We start from the raw sequence: 23,831 nt of genomic DNA, 5'->3' as shown, positions 1-23,831 counted from the left end.
CTAGAAGAGGAAGCTTCATAAACCTTTTTATTTTTCTTGAATTTCTAGAATCAGCACACCCCTAGCAAGGAGAAAGATGGTGCTAACCAATACTAGTGTAGAAGGAAGAAACCTGTGTTGAACAGAGGACTCTGAAGGGGTAGGGTGTGTTGGGGCTTAAAATAATGATTTTTAGCAATTAAACCCATAAATTTAGACTTTTTGGAAAGGTCATGCTTACCACTTTGTGTAGGGATTATTAGAGTCAGTATTTGCATACTACCACCAGTGATCAAAATATCTCTTTTTATATCACATTAGAGTCCCGTTTGAAATTTTTTGCATTCCACTTAGGTCATCATGAAAAAATTTGTTCACTAATGGTACGCCAAATCCAAAATCACTTTCCTCTCTCAAAAGTTTGTATTTGATGGCCCACCTTCATGTGTCTTTCTGGGTTTCCATTGAACATGAAGGCTCATTTCATCATATTTTATATCAGTCAAATCCACCTGAAATTTAGTCATTTGAGGTTCCATTAGGTCACCTAGGTTTTATTTTCCCAAGGTCCAATAAATCACCATCTCACTGCATAAGGTCAGAAAAACATGAGAGTCGAGCAAATAATATATTTTTTAGTTAAATAAAGCTTTCCAAAGCATGTAACCATGGTTACTGAAAGCCCTAAATTTGATTTCAAGAAGGGATTTTATTCCAAGTTTGTAAATTAAAACTTCAAAAAGATGTAATAATTTTATTTTTGTTTATGTAATTTTATGTCTATTATATGTAATAAGTTACTTCTTTAGCTCCATACTCAAGTCTATTGCTAAAAGAAACCCAAGAATAACTCAAAATCAGGATTGCCAAATCATCATCCACCTGTCAAGAGAAAAAAGGTCAGAGAGTAAAAAAAGAATTAATATGTAAATTTGGAAATGACAAGAAACATTAGAAAGTGAGTGTGCAACTCATAAATTAAATTCCATCCAAGTATAAAGGCTCTCAACACACCCGTGAAGCTTCATTTGCACTCTAGCACTCTCAAAACTCCTCAGTAAAATAAATTTGTTGATTTTGAGGTGAAATTGGGCAAAACAGAGCAAAAGGGCGCATTTAGTAGGGTCATTGCATGTTTAGCCTAGTCAATGCATGTTTGACTGGGTCTTTGCGCATTTTCCAGAGACTCCAGTGTTATTTACAACAGCACTATGCTCATGCAGCTAAATGACACGTTTGTCTGGGTCGTTGCGCCTTTGCTTGGCTCACTACACATTCACCTGGAAGGAGCGAAAAAGTGCTAGAAACCATCCATTGTTACCAAGTTCCCGATTTGGTCATCATATACTTCAGCAAATCAAGTTGGTGGAAAATTTACTCACTCCTTCCCTCCATTATTCACCTACATAGGGTTTAAGTTATTTGTCTTTATTCCTAAGATCAAACCCTAGTAATACTTTCCCACCATCTCAAAACACATTTCCTAGCTTTCATTGTCATTCCACCTCACTTAATAACTATCCTCTATCACTTCCCTCATTCCACACACTCCCATCTCCTCCTCATCATCTCTCCTCTCATTATTCCATAATTCCCATACCCACAGTCCATTTCAGCATTTCCCTAGGGTTTGACAACCACAAATCATGGTAGAAGAAGAACACAGAAGTCAGAGTGATGAAGAAAACAACAGAGGAGGAAATATAAGAAAGGAGGGAGAATCATCAGATATGAGCCAACCAACACTAGAGAGCTCATGGCATCTCCCAACACTATCACAAGTTTCAAACATATGGGCTGTTTTGATTTTTGTGAGAAGGTGGAAAGAATCCAACATCATTATGAATTGACTAGACAGTCCATTATAAACCTCCATGAAAACCAGGAAACCCTTGCTCGTATCACCTTTACTATATCTTTTTCTATCATATCAGCTTCTACTGGCATCCCAAATGTTGGGGAAAAATAGTTTCAACATGCAGAATTGGATTATTCTACTATGAGCATATCTTAAACCAAACCACAAGAATGAAAGAAGGAGGATTTTCCCTTTCTCTCACCTCCTAGATAAACATGTTCCTATGATGAAAATCATCATGAAGTACTTCACATGTGAGGGCATGTTTTCTTAGCTCTATTCCTATCATATTCGGTTACTCATGCATTTTACAAGAATCAGAATGCTAAACATGCCCTACTATATTTACCGGGATATCGACAAGATGTCATACATTTACCGAAGGAAAGATCATTATCATCAAATGCACATCATATTTCACCATTCTGTCATCAATATGATAGTCCTACACCACCTTGATCAAATTGACATTACATGGGACACTTTCATACCCAATGATATTTTCACAGTCCCACCTATTCAGCATGGCCAAGAAGCACCTTCATCCTCTCATCCATCCACCTCCATTCCTCCACCTCATTCCATACATCATTCATCTTCATTTCAAGAGTTAGCCACACCATCACCTCGATCATCACCATTTCATGAGCCTATTCATTCACCTCACAAAGATGAAGGCACTCGTCAAGAGCATATTGACCATGGTGAGAGAAGCAAGCCCAAAAGGGATGGCTTAGGTACCTTTTCTCATACCTATTAGAGAGGAAATATGCATGTATTTTCCCCATTGATTCTGGGAGGGGCCTTGCCTTTTTCTCGACAAAGCAAGTACAAAAGTGTAAGGAAACATTTTTAGAGGTAGAGATCTAACAACAGGAGGAAGACCTCCATGAGATGAAGCATGATTTTCAGTTAGTTGACTTAGATGAGCATGATGACTGTGAAAGCATAACTATTTTCATCAAGGAGAAGAATGCACTCATAGTTCAGCTCGAGATCAACTTGCAAAGGGCCAAATTCATCATTTCCTACTATAAATGGGAAAGCGAGGAGTTCAAGGTCAAACATGAACTCATGGAGATTTAGCTCAGAAAGGCAAAGAGAGAGGATGAAAAGGAAAAGGCCTTACCTGATGAGGCATATAGGCAGTATGGTTGCCAACTTGATGAACAGGTTCCAAGAAGAAGGCCAAGGACTAGAGGCCTAAAGAGAGCTTTGGAGCAAGAAAGAGAAAAGGAGGGAGAACTAGCTTATGAGCTCAACTTGAATGAGATATTTTCCAAAATGGTAAATGAAAACCAAGAATATTGGCTTGAGAAAGTAAATGATCATTTGGAGGACCTCAAAGACAAGGCGAAGAAGGACAATGACATTCAAAGAAGGATGGTGAAGAACTATGCCATGAGAGAAAAAATTGCAAGGGCCGAGCTCAAAAGAGATCATGCAAAAATTGAGGCCTTGACCAAGCAAGAGGAGAAAAAGAGTTTGGATATTCCTGCTGAGGCATCACTCCATGCCTCAAACATATAACCAATTTTCATCCCACCAATTTTGACCATTGTGGAACAATTTTGGCGAGATATGTTTTGTTGCATTTTTTTAGAAAGTTTGGCACAATCACCATGGTCAAATGCGCAACAACTAGGATGCTGCGCTTTTTTTTGGAGCATCCAATGGGAAGATGATCAACATTTTTGGATTCATAATGATGAGGACATGCACCCTATACGTTTTATAAGAATTTAGAGCAAAACTAGTCAGCCAAAAGGGTAAAAAACTACCAAAAAATCACCTTTCTACCACTTTTCTGGCCTAGTCACTACATGTTTGAGTAGTCTTGGGAGATTTCAATTTTGGAGGGGAAAATGAAACCCATTTTGAAAACAAAGAGAAGTTTTGGAAAATATATAGGATAAGGTTTCTAGTGAGATATCCTGGGCTAGGTTTCAACATTTTGAAGGTAGTCAAAGTCAGCTTAACGAGGACGATGTGCGTTTGACCAGGGTCGCTGCGTGTTTAACCAGGTAGATGCACATTTGACAGTCTTCCACAATTTTCACTGTTTCACTCCAAGTTGAATTTTAGCTATGAAGAATTCGATTTTTAATTATGTAATTGATCTATATGATGTAATTATTATGTTTTTACTTTTATCTAGTGTAAATACATCAGTTAAATGGCCTATGTGGCATGTAATGGATAAGTTTGCTAGAGTGAGGGATGAGTCACTTTGACCACCCTACACTCCATCTACCAGTTCAACCTTTCTTGCAACTGCTCCTCCTCTCATGGATTCAACCCCTGAGTCTAGGATGAGTTAGTTTTAGGCCTATATTATGTATTTTCTTAGTCATTTTACAGGTAGGATTCAGTGGGATGCTATATTAGTGATCAAAGACTATTGTATTAGATTTTGGCCAGTTTCAATAGATGAGTTGCAGCTATTTTTCTCAGATACATGTGGTATGAATGCTTAGAATTTTTCTTCTTTGTGATCATTTTTATGAATGTTTTATCAGTTCATAAACCATTTCATGTTTGTTATATGGTAATTTTCAAGTTGATAGGCAGAATACATGCTTTCTCATTCTCTGTTTTGGGAAATTTATCATACTTTGTTCATTTTTCTTCAGTTTAGGAAGAATACATCCCGTATGCTCTTCCTAACTCCTCATCAGTCTTAAACCATCTCATCAAATCACCTTTTAAGTCTTAATTTTCATACCTACCTTGTCCCTTTGAATGTGTGCAATCATATCTCATTTTTCCTCACCTAGTCCCTCTGACCTAAATCACTCATCCTTGTGACTACCCAGCCAAAATCAAATCAAACAACCCTGTGCACTTTACATCTAGCCTAAAATCCTAATCTATCTAGCCCTCTTGGCTGTGATACTTTAGAGACATCCCTCTCCGGCTTGGTAGGGGTACCTACCAAGCCAAAAGATTTGTCTATGGTTACCTTAGTTGGACACTTCCCTCAGCCTTGGAGATTTGTAAGAGTGATAACGTTGATGACGACAACATGTTCATGCATGTGGATTGATCTAGTTTGCAGGCATTTTGACTAGATGTGACAAAATGGCCTATAACAGATTCCCCCCTAAAGTGCAATGTCAGAAATAGTAACTAATGACTGAAGTGCTTTACCTTGTGACAAATTCGGATCAAGAACAATCGGTTGAGACCATCATATATTACAAGACATTTTTGTCATGATATCTTTGTTAAGGGAGGCATACCCGTGCTTAGTACATAAGCTAACATTACATGTACAATGATCAAGAAGTTGTGTCCACTGATGGTAAAGAGTGGACCCATGCTTGGATGATTTTCTTGTATGATCATAGCCATCATGTTTTTGTGACTTTGTACTAATCCTGAAAGCATAGCCCAAATGGATGGAACTAGGTCTAGGGTTTTCTATCTCATTCAGTTGATTGTCCAATGTACAAGTATAACCATGTGAAAAGAGAAGATGAATTCGAACATGGTAGACACCACTTGATTACAAAGCAATAACATAAGGTGTTAATGGGAACAAGAGAAACAACCGATGATGTTAATGGATCTCAAGGTATAACAATACAATCAGTATGGTGTGAATGAATGAGTTAAAGTCAAACACCACACATAATTTTTTAGTCGAAGGCCAATCATGAAAACATGTCATCGAGAGTGAGTAAACATTCCATTGATGTATGGAAGCCCCAAGGTATCAAAAAGATATCCTAATTCAACTTCCTGGATCATGAGCTGATGTTGATAGGAAGTGAAAAATTGAAGGAGGGCCTTGATGTATCCCACATCAATGACATGAAATGGGTATCAAGATTTGAGCCAGAATGATGTCGATGTGGAACTGGTTCGAGAACGAAAAAAAAGAATGAATGCTTAGGAGTATCGTAGTATATATCAACTAAATGACTTCTCTTGAACATATCAGGGGCACTGAGTGGAGTTTCCAGCATCCACCTAAAAGAGAAATCGAAGGCTTTGATATGGTGTGATGAACCAAAAATATAAGTAGATTTCCCACGCGAAGAGCCATGGAGGTGGAGTGAAAGAGTGTCATGTTCAAGATCAAATCATTGCTATTAATATGCAGAGTACCTTGTTTCCAAATTTTCCCAACCATTTTTTGCCAATACCTATTTAGTTTTTAATAATAATGGCAAGGATAACATATGCTTGATCTATAAGTTCATCCTTTAGATGAATCCCTTTAAGTATTTTTAACGAACCCTGAGAAGGAGTGGTTAGGTTTTGTCATGTTTGATGAGTCCATATTTGTTTTATGTTTTTAAGAGTCCTGTGAAAGTCTAACTCAATTCTTTTTCATGTTTAGAGAGTTTCAGAAAGATGTGAAAAAGAAAACTTCAAAGGTTCATTTTTGCAAATTTGTCTCTTGAGTTTGAAAAGGCATAAAATTATACTCAGGAGAACCTCTTAGCCATGTTCGACTAATGTATTCCTTTTTTTTAAATAGTACACATGAGTCTAGAAAAGAGTTAAACTTATACTCAGTAGACTTATCATTTACTTTAAGGAGTTTGAAAATTCAAGTGCTCAGCAATATTTTCATGTTTAGGGAGTTTGAAAAGAGCTTAAAGATGACACCTGCTAGACAGATGAGTGGTAGAAAGGGTACAAAATGGAATTGGTCATGATTGAATTGCTCAAAACATGTAGAGGTCAAGAGGCTGGCTAATCATACCACAAATCATAGTTGTTCCTACAGAAAGGGTAAAATAACAAGCAAAAGTGTATGGTCGAACAATAAGATTGTGACAATGGAATGAGAAAACCAAGGCTCATATTGTAGAATTAGGCAGATAAAATGGAAATGATGATGGATAGCTGAGAATGGTTTCAGTTTTACACAAGCTTGAAACATGTGGAAACTATGCTTGAGAATACTTGAAGTTGGTTTCATTTTTTTCATAAGCTTGAAACATGAGAAAAACTATGCTTGAAATAAGTTTGCATACCCCCAACATAATGACTAAATTCTAGGCACATGCCCCCCAGTATTAATTTCATTCACCTAAGTAGACTACTAGTTATTGGGTAAATGGAGTGAAGGTTCATTTACGAAATAAAGTGAAAGACTCCACTAGGAATTTACGAGATCTAATCAAAGTCTCAAATTGGAAGTGAATCTGTTTCATTTTTTAATGATATTGATAAAGAAAACGAACTTTGCTTTTGGAACCTTGTTTTATTTTATAATGAGCTTGACATAAGACAAATAACTTTTCTCTAACACCTTGATCATGGCACATAAGAGGCGATGACTTCCAATAGGTTCTCATAAGATGGGAGAAATATCTATAAAAAGAATACATATCAAAGGATCCAAGGGAAATATAAGGAAACAACATTCTGAGTGCATGATGCACTACATCACCTACTATATCATTTGTAGATGCATGCATGGAACATGTTGCCACATAATTAAACTGTGGTGGGGGAGATACCACTTGCATATATGGACCATTTAGTGAAGTTTGTTGATTGGGAGTCAAATTATGACTAATGAATGAAACATGGTCAATGGTAACGATTCTTCCTTCATGTGGGAAACACATCACACGAAAGAGTGAAGAGACAAGAGCTTCCATGTCATAAACATATGTTGGAAATACTGAGAAGGGGGCTGAATCAATAGTTTTTTTCAATTTTTACCTTCACTAGTTATATCACTTATATTTAGAACACAAAATGAGCAATAATAATAAATAATTTTATTAATTTATTATTTACAATAAATCAAGTACAATATATGTAGGGCTACAAACCTAGATGAAGACACCGATCTTCAATCTCCCAGGCTCCAACCTATATTTTCCAAGAACTCACTTCAACTACCAAGGCTCCAACCTTGTCAATTTTGAGGCCCCAAGGTATTACTTCAATGATGCTCCAAAGGATGTTAAAAAATTCCTTAGTTCAATACAAAAGGATTTTGAATGAGGCCACTCAAAGGTTGTCTTCAAGAGTATTCTCAAAGAAACTCCATATCCAACCACTTCCCTTTGAGCACCACTTCCACAGGTTGTTGTACAAGTCAATAAATTGAGCAATTATAACTCCACAGATTCGAGCTATCTTAAAGGTGGTTTTCCGAGCTTACTTCACTAGGTAGTTTCCATAATTGTTTGAGTATATATTTTTTAAGTTGTAAAATAAGGTGACTGCCCTAAAACTTGCAGATTTTCCACAAGTATGAGTCTCTTCTATTCTGAGCCCTCCACAAAGATAAGTTGCAGGTGAAGTGTAGACCAACCAAGCTTCTAAACAAGTCTCTGGACCAAAGTTTAGATGATTGTCACAAGGCTGTGACTTTGACCTTCCGCAGATAGTAGTCTAGATTTCAAAACTATGTTATTACAGTGGGTGATCCAACCCTCTAAAACTCCACAAAATTGTCTAGGCCTATAATGTCTCCTTAGCTATCAATTTGGTCTACTATAATTAGTCCTTTGTAATCTACAAAACATAGATTTTGTAACTGACTGTCTCACTATTCGGCGTGGGATCCCCCAAGGGATGTTTTGGGGCTAAGAGCCCATATTTTAGTTAATTTTGTAACTCCAATGTAAGGACTCGGCATTTTGTGGGTGCGGAGTGCGTAGTTGTGAAAGAGTCGTAGGGTTGTCTATCCTTGTTTTGATAATGTAATGTCGGATGTAGAAGATCTACCCATGGTCCGCAGACCATGGGATTGTAGAAATAGAGTGATGCTCTAAGTAGTTATGGCATCGATAACAGAATGTTTAGGGAAGAATGATGTATGTGAGAGAGTTCTGAAGTGTAAAGTCTAGCTTTGGGTCGTAGCATAGGAGGAGGCTATACAACTGAGTGCACAGAGGCCTAGTAGTCCAAAACTAAGTGAGCAGGCCCCTGTAGTTGAGTACACAGGGCAAGTTGAGTATATAAACAATGGAAGTATTAATAAAGAGAAGTTTCTATCAATTCTGCATCATTATTTCCTATTTTATGCATCTATTATATTAGGTATGAATGTCACTTTTAATGCTTATATGATGCGTGAATGTGTATAACTGTATTAGCTAAGTGAACACAAGATAGAGTATCTATTTATGTGAACATAATCAAGACCTGTTAATAAACTAAGTAAGACACTTGGCATAGTTTAGGAGTTATCGCAGTTCGTTGCCTTGTAGCGTGAAAGGACTTCGGCCCTTGGTTAGGGCTGCACGAAAGTCAATTATAACAAATTGCGACGGTACTGAAGGGCAAAATAGTATGCAAACTGACCTGCATGAAGGTAGGTTTAGTTGGAATAAACCAAAATCACATCCATATCAAGCGCGAGGAAACTTGATTCCAGCATCCCCCCATACTTCTTTGGGTGAGACTTCTGTCCACGCTCCATGGGCTAATGCCGAAAGGGCTAGTAGCATAGGGATTTGTGTGTCTAAATAACTTTAAACTTGGGTCAGGCCACCATAATCCAATAAATGGTTCTATTGCCAGGCCTAGAATCTACATGAGAGATGTGTGGTGTCGTATCATTGCAATCCAACTAAGAATGAAATTGAAGGCTAGTTAGATAGAAGAATTCACGAGTTCGCAGCACAGGAGAACAAAAATCTGCGACTATCAAAAGAAGAGTGGATAGACAGCTACCTGTATACAGAGCTCCATGAAATCTTTTTTGCATCCTTCCCTACTGAGCTATACAAGTGGATCATGAAGCTAGCAGATAGCCAAGGAAGGTGGAAACTTGACGACCCTATTGTGTGGACCCGAGAGCTAGTGCAAAGATTGGAAGCATCAGAGGACAAGATGGCATGCGTCGTCAATCATTGGCTCGATCATATTATAAGAGGATTCACTACTGAGTTCACGGTTGAAACCCTAGACAGCTACAATGAGGCAGAGCAGCACTTTCCAAAAGGACGGCGAGGTAAGTACATAAAGTCTTTGAATACTTGGATTAAAATGTTGTTGTGCGAAAAGTAGGTTATGCAGTTACCTTTATGTTTAGGGCTACGCGAAGCAGAAAGGTTTATAGGAACGAAGGAAATAAGGGACTAGAAAATAGCCCCTTGATTTGACCTCCATGAGGAGATGAGGAAGAGCTCGCGAAGGTCTCTTCACAAAGTTCTATTCAACTGATAAGATAAAGAATTCCGTGAATACCACCTCCACCCACACCACCACCGGCTTCACCGCCATCACCTCCATCTTCACCTGTACCAACTCCACTACCACCGTGATTCAATATAGCAAGCACAGTGAAGTCTCTCGGTTTGTTGTAAGGGCTATATGGGAAGTGAAAGGTGTTACAAATGACCATATAAAGAAGGCGACATTGGTTAGCGCCCTGCAGGATCGCGCACTGACCTAGTATATTAAGTACTCCAATGATAACCTTAATGCGAAAGTTGCATATATCGAAACAATGCTAAATAAATAATTTAGTAGGCCTAATTTTGAAGTGTAGTCAATTGTGGGATTTAAATAGATGATGATGCTACTAGGTGAGACTCCTTGGGAACTAGATCAAAGGTTGAAATGTACGATTCGCAAAGAAAATATGAATCTGACAGATGCACAACATTGTGAGTGGTTTGTAGCTTCACTACTACCACATTTAAGGAGTGCACTATCGTAGCAAAAGATAACAACTCAGGAAGAGGCCTTAGAGATCATTATGAGGCTACATGAGACCCTGATGCAAGATCCTAATCTGGGAGTTCAGAAAATCAACGCACAGCTGAAAAATCTGTGCCTTGAGATGCAGAGTCTGAATCAAGACAAGATGGTTCAACCAGAAGTGCACGAAGAAGTGTGGTGTGTATAATGAAAGAGTCAGCGTGATGACAAAGACCACTACCTGATTTTTACAAATTACCTTATAGGAGGAAGAACAATGCCATTAAGACCAGAATCTCAAGAAGGACCTAGTGCGGCGTATGCTTTGTGATGCGTGATCTATAAAATAGCCAGAAAACATGGCATGTACAATTTTCACTTGTTATAGAAGTAAACACAAAATTCACAACAGTTGCTTTGCAACTTTTGCAGGTCAGTGGGACATGACGAGTGTACCTACAGAAGTTATGAGTTAATGATGGATAGAACTTGCACCTATAGGGTTTAGGCCAAAACACGACCCATTGACCAAAATGCACAAATGGCGTGAATATGACTTGAGCTGAGCGGGTGAGGCTAAGGAGGAGGAGGCCTGGGAGAGGTCGGCAATAGTTGAATTGCTACAGTTGCGGAGGGCCAGGACACGATGCCCGTGATTGCAGAAATCCAATGTGCCCATCATGCAAGTATTGCATGTTGTTCGATCATGAGATAGAATATTGCCCTATGCTGATAGCTAGGGTACACAAGAAAGGAGTGCTACCACCTCCCCCGACTGAGAACCTGTAGATGATGAGGTCTCAGCCATGCGAGGAAGACCCAAATGTAAACATTGTGCTCCGAAGTGGAATTGCGATGGGAGATGACAAAGGAAAACAACCAAAAGATAGTACTTGGGTTGGCGAAGCTCCGACAAAGGAAGAAGAGTTTGATTTGGAGCGTGATGGGGGAACCTTCATGGAAGCTAAGAAGAGCTTCGGTGATGCCTCCACTTTAGGAAGCAAGATAAACCGGAGCCGGAAATAGACCCATCCATGCTGACAAATTTCCTTGAAACATGTATGAAGTTAGTGCGTGATAGTAAGGATGTGAAAGGGTTACAAGAACTCATCAACAAATCCGTTACGACCGTGCCAGGAGAACTACTTGTAACCCGGAAGATCGGAAAACATAAAACAAGAACGAGATGAGAAATGAGACCTACCACGCAAATCGAAGAATATGAGATGGATCAAGTCATTTTGGATTTGGGATTAGATGCGAATGTTCTATCGAAGAAGACATTGAAGCGAATGGGAAGACCTACACTGTAATGGTCTTTGATTCAGATAAGAATGGTGAACCAACAGAAAATAATACCCATGGGGCGATTGCAGGGAATAACTATGGATATTGAGGGAGCAAGAGCGCTGGTAGATTTCGAGGTAATAAAGATTGTTGATGACAACAATCCCTACCCCGCACTCCTAGGAATTGACTGGGACACTGATATGAACAAGGTAATTAATCTGAAGAAGTGAAAAATTGTCTTTGAAAAGAAGTCACTGCACGTAATTATACCCCTCAACCCTACTGAAGGATCGCGTTATACAGAGCGGTCCGCGACTATGAAAGTGATGATGATCTGGACTGCATCTACAAGATATCAACGTCAGACCAAGACTGGGTGAATCCCACCGTGAATGGAGGGATTACATGGGAATGCGTGAATGTTGTGTTGTGTTATATTCTTTCCATGACTAGCCCACATAATTATCTGGGGGGTGAGAAGGGGGGTGGAGCTGCCCCTTCGTTGCTCTGATTGCGTAGTGGGGGCTCATAGGATGTTTGAGGGGTGTAGGTAACCCCACTCTATGGGGTCCAACAAGTGCCCTGGAAAATTTTTGTTTTGGACCCTATGTTAGGTTGGACGGACGTACCTATGGTTTTGTGCATGGTTTTTGGTCCATGGTTTTGGACGCGATGGTTTTCGGTCCATGATTTTGGACACGATGGTTTTCAGTCCATGGTATTGGATGCTTCACCATGTATAAATATGTATTGTAACATTGAAAGGAACATAATGAAAAATAAAGCTGGTAGTCTCGGTTTTGGGATCCTGGGGAAACTCTCTTTGTATATGTGTTTTATGTGTTATTGTCTTGCATTGTTTATTTTCTGTGGTTTAGAAATTGTACGCCGGTAATTTTTGTATGGGGATAAAACCTACAATATCGAAGAAGGCATGGGAGTGAATGGGAAGATCTATGCTACAATGGTCTTTGATTCAGATAAGAATGGCAAACCAGTAGAAAACAATACCCATGCGGTGATTGCAAAAAATAACTATGGATATTGAGCGAGAAAGCACGCCGGCAGATTTCGAAATAATAGAGATTGTTGATGACAACAACCCCTACCCCACACTCCTAGGAATTTATTGGGCCACCAATATGAATGGGGTAATTAATCTGAAGAAGTGAAAAACGATCTTTGAAAAGAAGTCATTGCGCATAATTATACCCCTCGACCCTGCTTAAGGATTGCGCTACATGGAGCCGGTCTGCGACAATGAAAGTGATGATGATCTGGACTACATTTACAAGATAACAGCGTGAGACCAAGACAGGGTGAATCCCACCACGGATGGATGGATTACATGGTAACTTGAGAGTTAATGCACTTCAGATTCTAACGGAGAAATATAGCGATGGTATAATCTATTACACGAAGGAACTACACTGAACTACAATATGATGACAAGGTCGTTGCACTGCGTGTCAATAGAAGTAAGAGATATGCCTACTTATGATGGTCTAAATGAGGTAGATACCTTCTTGGATGCATTTTAAAGGGAGGTTTTGGAAAAGAAATGCTTTTAGGCCTTGGACTGGGTACTACGTGCTACGCCCATGAGATGGTGGGGTACGCACAAAGGAAGCTTTGATGATTGGCGTGAATGTAGGAGAATGATGTGAGTATGATTTGGGAAGCCTAAGGTGTGACTGACAAAAAATCATGATGGACAGGATGATCGACATGCGCATCTGGCCAAGTGGGCATAGGCTTATGGAGAGAAGCCCCAACCTACGCAGATGCACACGTACTCTACACTAAAATATATGGTCAATAAGTATGTGTTGGGGGGTGACCTTGTAGATGGCTCTTAATTTTGGGAAGAAATTATGCAGGAAGAGAAACCGTGCAGAAGCATTCAACAAGGTATGCAATGCGCTGACCAAAGTATGCAATGCATAGTGAAGTGATTGGGATCTATGCATACCTGAACTGTTATGGGATTATAGAATGACACACAAGAAACTGATGGGACAAACACATTTTAGGCTTGTCTATGGAGTGGAAGTCATAATGCCTATGGAATACATCATGCCTAGTCTGCGCATAGCAGTGCTCACATATATGACGGATCGTGGAGCCCTAGAGGAGAGGCTTGCATAGCTATAAGAGCTTGAAGAAGAACGATTTTTGGTTGGCTTCCACCAGCAGGCGCAAAAGCAGTGTGAAAAATCATGGCACAACCGACACATCAATATGCACACATTCAAGGTAAATGATATGGTGTTGTTGTATGATAGTAGGTTTGATAAATTCCAAGGGAAATTTCGAATGCACTGGTTAGGACTGTATGTTATTAAGGAGATTACCGATGGTGGCACGGTACAGTTGGTAATGTTAAATGGAGAACCGTTCTGAGGAAAAGTGAATGGAAGTCGTTTCAAGCCATACACAGGTGGCCCAGCCACCTGATTAGTCGACCAAAGCACAATCTTAGCTCTCCATGTAGCTCATAGGAGGTGCGAGACTATAAACTACTTTGCTAGGGAACTGCATGATGTGAGGATTACACAAAGTAGCGAAGTGTCACAGGGTCCGCAACGACGCGAAGACAGTTGTGATGGTGTGTAGGTCTGCCTAAAATGACCATTACAGTCACTACTTATGATGTGATTCTGATGTTGACGCCGAATGGACCGGGCGACAGGCATTTAAGGAAAACTTTCTGAGCTAGATTCTTGAAAATCTACAGCCAATCTAGCAGTAATGGATCGAATGTGGGGCGAACGATCAAATTCAAATTCAAAAGGCACTATAAATTATAAAGGGTTGTCCAACCAACAACACTTAGAAATTCGATAACTAAGTTGTTGCATGGTCAGATATTCATGAACCGAGACTTGTTCGATATTTTGAAGGTGAATTTGTTACTTGAGCAATTACCAGAGACACTGAGAGAATTGTGGAATCGCACTATGGCAACACACAAAGAAGTCATGGATACTGGAGCAATGACCATCAAGGCAGGCGTGCAAGAAATAAATGAAGTGGAAGCTCGAGAGATCGTCGAGATAGTCGCTGAGATCCATAAATCACTGGGCATGCTGAGACCTACAAATGATAAGCAGGCCATGACATCATTGCGCGTCTCATCTAGAAATCCATTGAGGGCCATGCTCATAGTGGAGGAAAAGGGGAAGGCGACTAATTTGGAGGCCAATGAGGAGGAAGAGTTTGAAGAGATCCTAGCGGAGGAGGAGGATGAAGAGATGGAAGTTGAAACCTAGGGTGCGGACCCTCTCACCAGGTTGCCTGAATATGTTCCTCTCCAGAAGGGTAAAGCCAAGGTTCCCAAGGATATAAATGAGAGCAAGAGCTCTCAACAAACTCTGTTGCTTCCTGACAACATTATTTTTGAAGGAGTGCACTTGGGATGGGTTCCCGTATTAAAATTTGAAGATTTGGACCTCACGAACAATAATAAGTTCCCTCATTTAGTGACTGCGCAGCTATTGTGCCAGAAGAAAGATGCCCGAGGTCAAATAATAGAGTTGGAGCCCTAAAAATGGCTCAGAGTTGTTCAGAAAGCAGGGTTGCTAAACTTGCTCTGGGTGCCACATTACCACCGCACCCCAATGACCAGTTTTATCATCAAGCAGCTGGTCGGCTTGGTGCATGATGGGTGTCGTGGCTGGAGGAGCCCATCCCCATCATAGACCATTTGATTCACCGGATCACATCGCTACCTGGCACAAGGGAGGACCCAGTGAAAATTTTATAGGGAAAAAGTGTTGACGTGGCCATCATGGAGGCCATGAAAAATAAATTTAAGATGGAGAAGAAGAAGTGAGGGTATGCCATATCGAGCATCAACAACCCTGCAGTCAAGGTCGCGAAATAGATATTGGCAGGAAAGGTGATGTGAAAGTGTCACGCAGATGAGGTGACTACGCTAGTGGTTGCACTAGTAGCGCAATGCGCAGAAGCGGTCGAGTTTAATTGGGAAAACAATCTATGCAGTGAGTTCCTTGAGAACTACCACAAGGCATAGGAGTAGGGTAAAACATTCCATTATGCATTGCTGTTGTTGTAAATAGTACTGGTGGCATGGGAGTTTCCTGAGGATAGCCAGTTCCCATCGATCGTGCAGGACCTTCCAGAGGCAGTGAAGTACGCTTCATTGTGGACAACTAGGGACACACAGAGGAAAAGGGAGAGCAAGATATTTTGAGTGCTCATGGAGATGAACATCAAGACGGGGATTAATCACAAGTGACGGTTATCGCCCATGGTGTACAATAGCCTGTAGAGCTTCGTGGATTTTAAATCAGACTTCCACCATGTCGTCATCAAGGAGTGAAAGCACCCTATGAAGGCGGGGCATGAGCTACCTCACTTAGAAACTGACGATGTAATTTTCATAGTCCTTGAGTCTTGGCCACATGAGTGGTGCACTCCAGCTGCCTCCTCGGTGGTAGCAGAGAAGTCCGTCGAGTAGTGAAAGAAGGAAGAAACAAAACTGCTGATGGTGCAGCTGGCAGAAAAACACAAGAAGGAAGAAATAGCAGCTAAGGCCCAGGCAGCGCGTGACGCTACGAAGTTAGCTAAGGAACAACAAAGGAGAGGAGAAGAAGAGTGCGAAGGACAAAATTTGCCTTCACCCAAGCCAGAAACAGACATAGAACAAGGTGGCACGGACCTACAGATAACTTCCACCCAGCTAAAATTTTCATGCCCAAGAGAGCCGATAAGGCCGCGAAAGAAGACAAAGGCCTCAAAAGCATCGTTCGACCCAATCACCCTCATTGAGGGGGATCTACATGATATCGGTGAAACCATGCAGGATGTCAACATGGAGGCCCTCCAACAGTCTGACGAGAAACACCAAATGGTATTGGGGACTCTCAGGATGCAAATAGAGTAGTTGTAGGTGCACACTCTGCAGGCTGGTATAGTGTCAACCAGCCTCGTAGTCGGCACATCTATGGCTGAAAAAATGCTGTGTGCTAGGATGATCGGCACAATAGTGCTAATAGATGGAGCACTATAGAGAATGAGGCTAACAGGCCTATTGTTAGCAGCTTGAAAGGAATCAGGTTAAACATGGCTACTCTCCCTCAGGGGACACTCTATATTTTGCAAGATGGAGTCACTGCAGAACTATGTGCCAGGGAGAGTCGCATGCTACAGGTAATGAGTGAGAAGCACATCAATGTTGAGTAGTTGAGCCTACAGCATAATGTGGCAATGGCGCAGAACTGACAAATAGTGCATGTGGTGGAGGAAGCCTTCCAGATGGTCCCAGATTTGGCCATCCAAGAAGAGGAATCGGTGGAGACACGCACCTGAAAGTTACCAACAGGGGTACACGATGCCATAGTAGAAATGGCTAGGGCTCAGCTAGAGCTAAACCTTCAGATAACAAAACTATAATTGAAGGCGTAGCCTTCAACTCTGCCAGAGGTTAAGGAATAACGCACCACCGTGATCACAACAACAATGGCAGCGGTTAACCGTTCAGTGATAGATTGCACGAAGCTATTCGAATAGTCATTTGAGGTCCTCGCCACCCTGTAGGAAGAACTAAACATAGAGCACCTAAAGACAGAGGAGTGCGAGTTGCAGCAAAGATACAATGAGGTAAAAGGCACCGTGCAGATGGTTGCCCTTACGTAGAGGCTTGGAAGGATGTAGTAGGAAAATGTTCTCAAGGATAAGGTCGATGTTGCTCGGCATAACGAAGTAGTTTTGAAAGCATGCCTACAGTGATGGATTGATGAGGCGTATACCATTACAAGCTCCATTGAAGCAAAGCTCACGCAGCTACAAGAAACTCAGGGGAGGATTCATGGTAGCAGTTTGACGATAGTGGTCACCAAATAGCATGTAGAGTAGGTTCAGCAGACAACCGCTCAGTGCCCTGCCGAACTTGCAGCGATCTAATCAGAGTTGGGAGGTCTTTGCACAAAGACCTCCACACCTACAAAGTGAATCGAGGGTGAGTCACAATGTTTTTGTTGGGCGCTCGTTGGGTGGAGGATACTCCAAGGGAAGTTTTGGGGCTTATAACCCAGATTTTAGTCAATTTTGTAATGCCAATGTGAAGACTCCATATTTTGTGCGTACGAAGCACGTATTTTTTAAAGAGTCATTGGGTTGTTCGCCCTTATTTGATAATGTAATTTTGGTTTTAGAATATCTACCCATGGTCTGCGGACCACGGGATTGTATAAATACGCCGAGCCTCTAAGTAGTTAAGGCATCAATAATAGAATGTCTAAGGGAGAATGATGTATGCGAGATAGTTTTGAAGTGTAAAATCTATTTTTGGGTCATAGTGTAGGAAGAGGCTTTGCAGCTGAGTGCGTTGACCCCTGCAGTTGAGTGCACATGGTGATTCGAGTCTGTAAATAGTGGAAGTATTAATAAAGAGAAGTTTCTATCAATTCTAGGGCTTTATTTCTTGTTTTATGCATCTATTATATTCTATATGAATTTCACTTTTAAGGCTTATATGATGCATGAATTTGTATAACTATATTGGCTAAGTGAATGCAAGATATAATATATATTTATGCAAAGATAATCAAGACCTGTCAATAAGATAAGTAAGATACTTGGCATAGTTTAGGCAGTTCACTACCTTAGTAGCATGAAAGGACATCAGCCCCTGGTTAGGACTGAGCGAAAGTGGATTATAACAAATTGTGAAGGTCCTAAAGGGTAGAACATTGTGCGAAGCGACCTGCATGAAGGCAGGTTTAGTTGGACTAAACTGACATCACATCCACCTCAAGGGTGCAGAAACTTGGTTCCAGCATCCCCCCATACTGCTTTGCGTGAGACTTTAGTCTGTGATCTGTAGGATGATGTCAAAAGGGCCACTGGTATAGGGATTTGTTTGGCTAAATAGCTTTGAACCTAGCTCAGGCTCCCATAAGCCAACACTCACTAATTCAAGTCACTTCCGACAAGGTTGTTTAAAAATTTTCGTCTGCAATCTGATTTTTGAAGGTGACAATCCATCACTGTAAAAGGAACAAACCCAAACAATATATCTTCAATTTTTCCACAGCTTCCTGTAGTTTCTATCTCAATTTTTGTGTCTTTCACCAAAATTTGTTGCATGAAATGAGTGTTAATACTTGTATTAATAGTTATTTCATCTCCCGAATGGAGGCACACATCCCTTGACTGAGAGGGCAACTTGCATGAGTCAGTGTAGGTCAGTTTTCAATAAAATATATATTTCTCAACTTAAAAAATTCATCTTCTCAGCAACCACTATGATTTTCAGGGCATGTAAGGGCTCATTAGAAAATGGAAAGAATGATATTTAAGATGGTCTAGGTCCCATTGAGAAAATATGCATCTAACGATGAAAACATATTTTTTATTTGTGATTGTCCTTAAATTTTATGGATAAAAAGTTTGGGACAGTATGCCTTCCCCATTGCTTGGCTTCTTCATCATCATATGATCATGTAAGACATCCATGTCATCATGATAGTATCCATAAATGAGTGTATCATCTCATGCCATCATAAAATTGTGTACTGATATGTCATAGACAACATCATTTAGAAAGTTCCAAGGTAGTCTTCCAACCATCAAATGAGATCTTCCACGTCATCATCTAGTCTTCCAACCATGTTATCAGGACCTCATCAAGTGCCATCGTCAAATGTGGTCATTCCTCAAGTGTAGTCCTCCATATGTCATCAAGGATTAAGGTCTAGATTGTCAAATAAGGGACATGATTGGAATTTTGCACTTGGCACTTCGTAAGAGTTCTTCATTAGTGGCTTCACATATTAATTGATGGCATCCTTGTCGAACAAGAGTCATGACATCATCATCTCGAACCAAACATCTCCAGAATATTTTCCATCTCAACCAATTCCATATTGACATTAATGAAAACCTTGATTAACAATCTCGACTTTGTCATTCATTGAAATATTCTTTCCCTTTCAACATTCTCTCCCCCTTCCACATCAATGGCAAATAGGGTGCCAAAGTACTCCCCCTATCAGGTTGCTTCTTTTCATCATATTTTCATCATTAATAGTAGTTCTTCATAGGTATGTTACTCCCCATGTCATGATGCTCTTTCATCTAGCAATATGGTCCAAGTCATATCTATTCATGGATGAACCAACTCCCCATGTCTACATAAAGTCATCTACCTCAAGAAAGATTGCTTGCTTAGTGATAAAAAGAAGATATCCTCAATAATAGTCCACTAAATGAGAAAGGGATCATATTCTTCAATGGAGTTTCTCCTGAGAGATGATCTATCAAATGATGATTGTCCATGTATGACTCATCAAGGATTTCATAGGGCCCATTTACAGATAGCTTCTCCAAGAATATTCAAGAATCACAAACTCCCCCTAATTGTATTCATGGACTCTTTTTTGATAGGGTATCACCATCAAATACTTGGAATATCAACGATCAGTTCCTCAAATCAACAACATCTATTCTTGGCTCAAGTGATGAAGAGACATCCGGATCCAATTTGCTTCCTTCTCCATACTTGTGTAACTTTCTTCTCTGGCTTTGTTGACATATTTTCAGCTTGTTGAGGGACCCAAGTCAAGTTACAATCATGTGCCATATGTCCAAGGTTATGGCAATTAAAGTGCTCCATCTAGTTCATGAATAAGAAAGCATGACTTCTTCTTGGAAAATTGCTTCTAGTAGATTGAAGGTGACCATTATATTTCTCTTTGCGATATGCCCTACAATATTTTTCCATGTTCCCAAAGTTTGTACAAGAATAACAATAACCAAGAAATATAATTTGATACTTGGGAGATGAATATTTCGTTGATTTACTTCTGCAGTCTTTTTTCCTTGGGTTTCTTTTATGATGTTCATTACCTCTTATATTATTGACACCATCTAGAATTCTCCTTGGAATAATATTTCTTCCATGTTTCGTTGACCCTTCTCCTTCCCTTTCCTGGAACTGGGGGCATCAACATTTCTTCCTAGCTTCGTCACATCTTTGTTGTTTGAATCATTATCATTCTTGCTTGAGGATTCACCTGCATAGCCAAGACCTGATTTATCAAGGGCATACCTTTGATGAATTCGGATGTCATATGGGGTTTGAGAACCTTTCAAGTTCTTATTCAATAAGTGAACTTCCTTTTTAAGAAAAACAATTTCTTCCTTCATTTTCTTGCATTCTTCAACCTTCTTTGATAGAATGATCTCCATTTATTCCTTCTTCTTGGTTGCTTGACATGATTGGTACTTAAGAGAAGAAATTTTTGATCTTAACTTGGTGATGTCATCATGCTTTTCTTCTAGTTGACATATCATGGTGTTTCTATCCTTTTCTGCTTGATCAAATTGTCTTTCTCCGAATGCCAAAGCTTCATTCACCTTCTCCACTCACTGTTCTTGTTTCCTTGCTTGTTCTAGTTGAGATCTAAGGGAAGAGACCTATTCCTTGTATTGATCAATCCCTTCTTCAAGTTTATTCAGGCTCTTGAGTCATTGTTAAAGCTAGCTTGACAAAGTTTCTTCCCTTTTCTTTTCCTTATCCAATTGATTTGTCATGGATATGAATTCTTCATGATGCTTTCTTTTGCTTTGATGAAATTCATCCTTAAGTTTGCTGAGATCCTCATCTCTTTCTAGTGCTAGAATATTGAAAAGGCTAGCTTCCTTCCCTGTCTTATGTTGGTCACCATCTTGTGCTTTCTTCTTAAGTTCTTCATTTTCCTTTTTCAAACACTTAATCTCTTCCATGGAAGCTATAATTTCAGTCAAAAGATATTCTTCGAAGTCTTCTTTTCTTTCTTCTTCTTTTAGGTATTCTTTGGCCTTGATGTCATCATTCTTATTTTCAGCTTCCTTGATGGGTTTTGTATTTCCTTCTTTCTTTCCATCATTTTCTTGACTTGTGGTCATGGTCAATTCTCCTTTCAAGTGAAGGTCATGAAGTTTGTTTCATATACCCTTTACTGATGAACTTTTTTCCAAATTGGTCTTTATAGAATCTGGTAGCCCATTAAAGATTTCCTTCATAGCTTTTGCATTGTACTCCTTAGATTCTTTGTTCATGATGTTATCAGTAATCATTGATTCCCATACTTCAATGACTTGAGCCATTAAGAAATTTCTCATTCTTACCTTCCATACATTAAAGTTTCCATTAAACAATGGAACATTCCCAATTTGATTTTCTTCAGTTTTCACAATTGAGGAAGAGACATCTTTACGAGGATTGGAGGTTTTCTTCCTTAGCTCTGCCATCTATGTTCTAAGGATCAACCTTCAAGCTGTTAGGCTTGTGATAAGGTACTCGATTTCCTTCCAATTGTTAGAAATAATGAGAGGGGGGGGGGGGTGAATCGACATTTCTTTTAAATTGTTACTTTTACCAATTATATCACTTATATTTAGACATAAAATTACTAATAAGAATAAATGATTTTATTAATTTCTTCATTACAATAAATCAAGTACAATATATGTAGGGATCCAACCCTCGATGAAGACACCAATATTCAATCTCCCAGGCTCCAACCTATATTTACTAAACACCGACTTGCACTACCAAGGCCCTAACCTTGTCAATTTTGATGCACCAACCTCAAGGGATTCAACCCTATCCTCCAAGGCAGAAACCTTGTCTTTTCAAGGCTCCAACCTTTTGCGCTCCAACCCTTAGCTTCAATACATCAGGATGTGTTTGGTTATACTTCACAACTCCCAATGTCTTCTTCAACAAGCCTTGCTAATCTTCTCTTAGTCTTCACTTTAGTTTCTACGTTGCATCATTAATGACAATCTTCATCTCTTAGAATGTGTCGCCACTACTCTTCATTGTACCCATCCCGATTCTCCAAGTCACCTCATGATGACCTTAAAACAATGAATCATGATTTCCAAGGATTCCTTCAAAATGTCTTCAATAAATCTTCATTTTTTTTTAATATGGTGCCCTAATAATTCTCCAAGAGTTCCAAATTTCACTGCCCAAGGCTCTTAACACTTTAGCGTCCAAATAATTCACTATCCAAATACTGCACTTCTCCAAGACTCCTAGTAATCGATTGTCCAAATACTTTACTGCTCCAACGTATTTCAACTATATGTCGTCTAGAGACTTGTTGCGCAGCCAAGGCATCAATTCAATGATACTGCAAAGGCTACTACGTAAATCCTTAATTCAATACAAAGTCTTTCGAATGAGACCACTCCAAGTTTTTCTTCAATAGTATTCTCAAAGCAGCTCCATATCTACTCACTTTCCTTTGAGCACTACATCCACAGATTGTTGTATAGGTCAATAAATTGAGAAATTATAGCTCCACATATCGTAGCTATCTTAAAGGTGGTTGTCCGAGCTTACTTCATTAGGTAGCTTCCACACTTGTTAGAGATATCTATTTTTTGGGCTTCAAACTAATGTGAATTTTCTTAAACTTGCAACTTTTTCACATGTCTAGGTCTCTTCTATTCTGATCCCTCCACAGAGATAAGCTACAAGTGAAGTGTATATCATCTGATCTCCTAAACAAGTCTAAAGAACAAATTTTAGATGACTTTCACAAAGTTGTGACTTCGGTATTCCACAGACAACTGTCCAGAGTTCAAAACTGGGTTATTACAATGGGTGATCCAACCCTCCAAAACTCCACAAAAATGTCTACACAACTGACTTATAATGTCCCCTTAGCTAGAAATATGGGCTACCATAATTAGTCCTCTGAAATCTATATAACAGAGCTCCTCTAAGTGACTGTCTCACTATTTCAAGTCACTTCCCACAAGACTATCTGAAATTTTCCTTTGAATATGAGTTCTAAAGGTGACACTCCACCACTATAAAAGAATTAACCCAAACAATAGATCATCAAGTTTTCCTTGGCCTCCTGTAGTACAAAAATGAAAATACTCTATACTTCACACAAATCGATACATGGGAGTGCACATACGAAGATAATGGAGAAATCAATAAACAAGTACAGAAATGAGAATACTTTATGCTTTGCAGAGATCAATACATGGGAGTGATCGAATGAAGAAATAGGTATGTTCAGGCAAGGGCAGTTTAGGTAATTGA

The sequence above is a fragment of the Pinus tabuliformis genome, chromosome 9 (genome assembly GCF_031772625.1).
Source record: "Pinus tabuliformis cultivar Carrire ecotype Pingquan chromosome 9, CPIR1, whole genome shotgun sequence".
Lineage (NCBI taxonomy): Eukaryota > Viridiplantae > Streptophyta > Pinopsida > Pinales > Pinaceae > Pinus > Pinus tabuliformis.
This window is presented reverse-complemented; position numbering follows the sequence as displayed.